The sequence below is a fragment of the Palaemon carinicauda genome, chromosome 45 (assembly GCF_036898095.1).
Source record: "Palaemon carinicauda isolate YSFRI2023 chromosome 45, ASM3689809v2, whole genome shotgun sequence".
Classification (NCBI taxonomy): Eukaryota; Metazoa; Arthropoda; class Malacostraca; order Decapoda; family Palaemonidae; genus Palaemon; species Palaemon carinicauda.
This window is the reverse complement of record NC_090769.1, coordinates 15,628,012-15,635,511: the sequence shown is the minus strand read 5'-3', so window position 1 is coordinate 15,635,511 and position 7,500 is coordinate 15,628,012.

Sequence of the window (7,500 nt, the reverse complement as noted above, 5' to 3'; positions counted from 1 at the left end):
CCTCACAGGGCTATTTTCCCTGTTGGTGCCCCTGTGCTCATAGCATCATGCCCTTCCAAGTAGGGTTGTAGCATAGCAAGTGATAATAATAATACTAATTTTTAACTAGTTTCTGTTAGATTTCAATATATTTCAGCATCTAATTCAGTTTGACGTAAATTAAATCACAGTTCTAGCATAATACAAGGATATAGTTCAATTCAAAAATATTGCTTTACCTTTAAAAGATAAAAAACAATAAATTAAAAGAATAAAATGTTACGAATAAAAATTCTATATTTTTTTTTTATCATTTTTGCTTCACCATCACTGAACGTCCATTATTGACGATGCATTCTTTTTCGTTATCTACTGCAATGTTGGAAGATTGATTGTGGATAGGGAAAAAATATTTACCTTTCGAATTCTACTTCGAGTGGGCAGTCCGTTAACCGAACTGTATAAGAATCCTAAGATTAATCCAGTGACATAAAAGTTTAAGGATTAAGATTAGTGTTAATTTACCCTTGACATTAAACCTATATACTGCGTATATATATATATATATATATATATATATATATATATATATATATATATATATATATATATATATATATAAACACACACACGTTTGTGTGTGTGCGTATCTTATGTGACTACATAATATAATAGACATAAGAAGAAAAGATTAAATTTCCTATACACATATGTCCAGGGGTATATGATCATATTCTTAAATAAACATTCCATCATACAGGTATCTAAATGAATCGTAAGAATACACACACATACACACACACACACGCATATATATATATATATATATATATATATATATATATATATATATATAATAACCCGCTATGTATGAAAAATTGAATTTATTTAGCTTTCGAAGGGACCATCTCCCTTCCTCTTCAAAAAACAAAATAAATTTCATTTTTCATACATTGTGGGTTATCTTATTTATCAGAAATACACGGAAAAGTGTGTATTTTAATGTGTGTGTATATATATATATACATACATACATATATATATATATATATATATATATATATATATATATATATATTCACACACGCATATATATATATATATATATATATATATATATATATATATATATATATATATACACACACACACACATGACTGCTAGATCGAAGGTCGATCACTAACCAAATCAGAATCCAACGGAAATCATATCAACTCCTTAGGGTAAATGTACGAGAAGCTCACAAACGAAAGAGAGAGAGAGAGAGAGAGAGAGAGAGAGAGAGAGAGAGAGAGAGAGAGAGAGAGAGAGAGAGAGAGAGAGAGAGGATATTATTCTTAAGACTTCCTTCACAGCAGCTTCCACAATCTCTACCGGACAATTAATTCTCTCTCGACATATTAGTGTCTCTCCACATCAACAAAACACCTAAGGACAAAGTTGATCCGATGACATATCAAGGGGTGATTGATTTCCTTCAGCGTGTAAGGATCCTTTTAGAAGCCTCGTCGGCGACGACTTATAGGATATCATAACCGGTTTTGAGGGGCGTTTTCGTACGATGCCACGCTGGGAGTATCCAACAATGACTCTTGCTGTCTTAAAAAAGAATAAATAAAAATAGATAAATGCTCTAACATAGGAATAGGTCGGGTTTGGTAATATTGTTTCTTAAAAAATAAACCAAAATTGCTAACGTTACATTTATAAGAAAAATATATATTTCTTTACAAGCTATAAATTAAGATTAACATATAATGGAATTATAATGAATAATAAAAAGATAATCGTCGACAAAATTGCATTGATATATCACTGAAAAACTAAAATGATGAAAATATATCATAACAATTGTATGCTATTAGTAACATTGTGTATAATTATTCTTCGATTTACATTTAGCTTTATGTGCCGTCCTTTCAATCTCGACCAATTAAAACGTTCGACATAAAAAAAAAAATGAATAATAAAAAAAAATAGGGATACGAAACAAAGTTAAAAAATCATTAACGAAATTAAACTACATGTACATCAAAGGTTAATTTACAGATATGAAAATGTGAAAAAATAGCATTTAGCTAGAAAGGTAAGTTAAAGTAACACTGGATCAGTACAATGTAAAGGCCCAAATCACAAATTGACAATTTTAAACATATTTTGGAGTATTTTAATTCAAGACATCTACTTTATTTTACGGTAGTTTTATATATATATATATATATATATATATATAAATATATATATATATATATATATATATATATATATATATATATATATATATATATATATATATATATATATATATATAGGTATTAGCTTTTCCTCATAAGGAATCTTAACTTTCGCGGCTGAACAGCATTTAAAAATCCATTTATTTCCAACGTAACACCTAAATACCTACGGAAATGCAACTACAACAAATAAGTTTTCTATTATAGAGTCGTCAAAGGTAAATCTCTGTTTAGTAACATTTTCTAAGCAACATTCGGTCGGTAGTTCGGTAACCCAGTCGCCACCAAGACTGACCCGGTTTTGGCTATTCCTTCCCACCCACGCAAAACGGAAAAAAAAATCCTTACTACATATACAACGACCTCCCAGAATAACATTTTTGGACGATTCGTAATTAATATAACGAGGGAAATAGGTGTCATTTCGTATATACTAAAAGGTGGTCAGGTAGACAAGAATCACTCCGGATGGGTTAAAAGAATATGAAAATAAATAAAAATACGTACGAGAGCCCATTCTGTATGGTTTTTCATCCTAGCTATTTTCACTCTTTTTCGTATAAAAAAAGTAATATAGTAACTTTTTTTCTCACAATATTGTTGGTTTCTGCAGTATGCACGAGTGTCCTTTCAGTTCTATGTCGAACACTGACCATACAGAACTCGGAATATCTTTTTTTTTTTTTTCATATGGGATAAAACTATAAAAAAAGATGAAGAAATGAAAGAATGTTTGAGTACTCTCGCGTTAGGAAGGCATTGTTTTGAAATTCAGCTGTGCCATGAATTAAACCTTCGATTATTCTTTTTTAAAGAACAATTACATTTTAATATAAAATGTATCGCCAAAATATTGGTGCTCTTGAATCGTAAATGGCTTCCATTTCCTATTCTAAAAGGTAATTTTTTTCTGAAATATTTTTTCTTCAAAAAAGGAAATATCAGGATTCGAACTTCGCAAAGTTCCCGAGAGGGCCATATTTAATAGCACCTAGGCCCCCAAAGGAAGGAAGGAAATATCCGGTGACCATTCAATACTTACGAAGAATATAAAGGCCGTTTCATGTATTTGTTCTTTTGACGATGGCACTGAAACTTAAAAACAAGTATGCAGTGTAACTTATTAAGCCATTGGACATAATCACGTTAATCTTGTGTATGGAAATGAAAACGTAAACAAACATATGAAATTAGAATTAACCATGGAGAGTGGGGATTGCTGTGTAATTCTTTTGCCTATGCCAAGTTTCTGTTTTTTTTTTCCCTCGAATATAGGGCCACAGAAGGTATTTACTTCACGGAACCATTTTTTTTTTTTTTTTTTTGAGAAGTTGGTAAACTAAGAAATCTAGATGATCTTAAAATAAATGTATTCGGCAAAAAGTTGAACTTTCAAAGAAGCAGTAAAAGATATGAATATCATCAAATAAAAGGAATATGGTCTACATGCTTTCCAAAACTAGAAAAAAACCAGCAGATGACAATATCTTTTACGCCAGCACTTGCAATAATAACAAGATATGTAAAACTACAAACCGTAGAGCTAACAAATAGTGACGGTATTTACAAAACCTGAAACCAGAAGATCTACAGTGACCAAAATATACTCTCTAAGAGACTACAAAGCTGAAAGCGAGATTCTGCTCTTACGTTGATCTTCAACAGGCAAATACACGGGAGCAAATAATGTTTCCGCTATCGAGAAGGAAAAGCCCTTTAAAATTAAATGTTTCTATCTGCGACGTTGACTCTGTTACCAGTTATTCTTATATCACCACAGAGACGAAGAGAATAGGACTTATACCATCAGCGATACATATGTAAATTATTTCCATATAAAAAAAGAAGGATACAAAGCTTATGCAGATTAGAGTTTGGCCGGTAAAAGGCATTCCTTGGACTAATACTAGGTGAGAATTTGCCGTCTTGAAGAGAAAGTAAAAAAAATATTGTCCTGGCGAGTAAAATGAATTCTGTATTATATCCTTCCATCAGCTTAAGGATAAATTAATTAACAAGATTCATAAAGATAAAAACTATAAGTTCGTTTATCCCTACATGTTTCCAATGACAATCTATTTATAGAAAATGTCAAATATCCCATTAACAATAAATATAAATTTTCTCATTCCACAGCACCATTAACTGATGAGTCAATAATCGTTTACTAAGTACACAGTAACTATAAACTAATGTTGAATGTGCAACGTGAGTTAAAGCTTATAAATAAAGCTGCTTTGAAGTTTAAGAATCATCATATTCGCAACAAACAAAATTTATCGAAATAACTTGCAGTTCTCAATCAAGTGATATTCAAATTTAGAAATAAATATCACTACGCTTTGAACGTTATCATCTATTGCTTTAACTGAAGACAAAACGTTTCTTAAAGTTTAGATTGAGCTATTTCGAAGGAAAAGACCAAAGCGGCCTTAGGATGAAGATTGTTCAAAAGTACCACTGTAACGTTGCAGGGAGAAAGCAATACAGTTTTGTTAGATGATCCCCTTTCCTGATACATGAACATGTATATTAAACCAATCCTCGGTCAGCAACGTCTTTTGTTTCTTTTTCACTGGCTTATAATGCAGAACGCTATTGTTAATAAACTTCGCCATCTAAAATCACACGGTGCCCTTTTAAATATATTATATTAACACTGAATAATATTTAAACGCCTCAAGTAAATGCAGCAATCCTGTTTTATTGATGCTTACATAAACATCTAAACAATTCACATTAATTTACCTAACACGCGAGATTACATAACAGGGATAATTGAATTTCACACGGACTCAAACAATAAATAGCTTCGAAGTTAACTTAAAATCTACTGACAGGTAAAGACATATTGACGCTATAATGCACATAATTCTAAAAAGAATGAAAATAATATTCCTCCGGCTTTGTCATACTGAAGTCTGCAAGTATCATGGTGGCAAAGGAGAGCAACCTAATAATTCATACTCAGTTCACCAAAGGAAAATTCTTTATGAGCTTCTGTATCTACAATAAAGGCTGTGCGGCACAATGTAGGAAAAAATGCCAATACTGTACCGAAGGAAAAACGCAATTTTATTTATCTAATTTGTAGAAGCAATACAAAAATGGTGAGGAATTCTAAAGTGTAGAGGATAGCTTCATAAGCTCATTCCACAGAGAGAGAGAGAGAGAGAGAGAGAGAGAGAGAGAGAGAGAGAGAGAGAGAGAGAGAGAGAGAGAGAGAGAGAGAGAGAGAGATGTGCTATCGTTAACCCATTGGAAATCCTTTTCCAAAGCCTTTCATATCGCTGTATTAATAGTTGGGATCGAGCCAGTGGGGGCCCTAGGGAAGGCCGGACATGTGGAAAGAATGAATATTTGATGGGGGAGGGTTCAAGTGGTCAGAGGAATATTCAAGCTCCACCCCCTTTTGCCTTGCCTTCGTCCACATACTGTGTTCTTATCCTCGGGATGGCAATAATTGTTCGTGTACAGAGCAATGTACATGCGATCACATGTTTCCGTGCGCTATACAAAATGCTGTCTCGCTATGAATGCCCTATTTATGCACTAATCATAGGTTGAAGGAACTGATAAAAAAATATGTATGCCAGTTCTCAAACTGCTACCTCCCTGGCTCCCACCTTTTTCATTTTTTTCTTTCGTACCAAATATTTTAGAAAATATGGGTTATATGAACGTGCAAAATGGGAAAAAATTACATTTTTAATGCTGAATGACCTGGAATGTTCAATTTCTTTTAAGTATTCAAATCAGAGTAATTATATTATCTTTCTTCATCTTGAACTGGAAAAGTGTATGTATTATATTATGTCCATCACCACCCATTAAAAACTAATGAAGCAGAAAAATGCTTAGTCCATTATTCAAAGGTTTTATGCACAGAAACCAAACATACTGTATATATATATATATATATATATATATATATATATATATATATATATATATATATATATATATATATGTGTGTGTGTGTGTGTGTGTGTGTGTGTGTTATCTTGAGACATAGTCGTTATCTTAGTAAATTTTCATAAAATGCTACATAACTTGTGAAATCAGTCATTTAAGGCAACACTTTTCTACATCACTGAATATTTTCTTGTCTTCAGGGATATAGCTTTGAAGTTAAATCTGAATTTGTTACTGTGCTGCTCCATTTATTCAACTATTCCCAACAACTGTTTCAGCCAATAACAAATAGCTTTCATTAGGGCTCCTCTACAAAGAAATCCCTGTCCTTATGTAATGACAGTGCACAAACATTCATGGTAGCCTACGTTAATGAAGTCTTAGAATTTCAGTTGGAATTCCAAAAACCTTGGAAAGGGTAAAAACTGGAATTTTTAATGAAGTTCCATAACACCAAATCTCAAGGTTCCAGGTTAAGTATTGAAGGCATAACACCAAATCCGAAGGTTCCAGGATAAGTATTGAAGGCATGATGCAGAATGTCCTCTTGCTGGAGGAGGCCATTAAATGATACTGTAATTCCTCATCAGGCAAAACGTTGTTCACAAGGAGGATGACTACTGGAGGCTAGTGACTATTGAAAAATGCAGCAACGTGCATTAAATGTTCAAGTTTCCTTAGACTATGTCCACCCCTCAAGCAAGAGGACATTCTGCCACATGCCTCCAGAACTTATCCTGGAGCCCTAAGAACTGGTCTTGTGGGACTTTATTGAGATTCAAAATTTTCTCCTGCATTAAGTCTTTGGAATTCCAACTGGAATTTCGAAAATTCATTAAAGATCAAGATGTCTTCAGTAGTATTTTCATGATCCTTTTTTTCAAAAATATTCCAAGTTTCAAATTTCAGGCTTTTCATGTTTTGGGATTTCTTCTAATGTTCAATAGCACGAATGCATTGTCATTATTTAAACATAATGATTTGTTTGAAGAGAGGCCCCCTGATGAAAGCTATAAGTTTGGCTGAAACAGCTGTCGGAAAGAGTTGAAAAAATAGAGTAGGACAGTAACAAATTCAATCTTTTTCTTCAAAACTCTATCCTCAAGACAAATAAGGTTACCAAGAACTATGAAAGTATTCCCCTTAACATAATCATGGCGCAGATGCTTTACCATTTAATGAATATATATATATATATATATATATATATATATATATATATATATATATATATATATATGTGTGTGTGTGTGTGTGTGTGTGTATATATATACCATATAAACACGTGTGCGCGCACACGCACATTATATATATATATATACATATATATATATATATATATATATATATATATATATATATATATATACA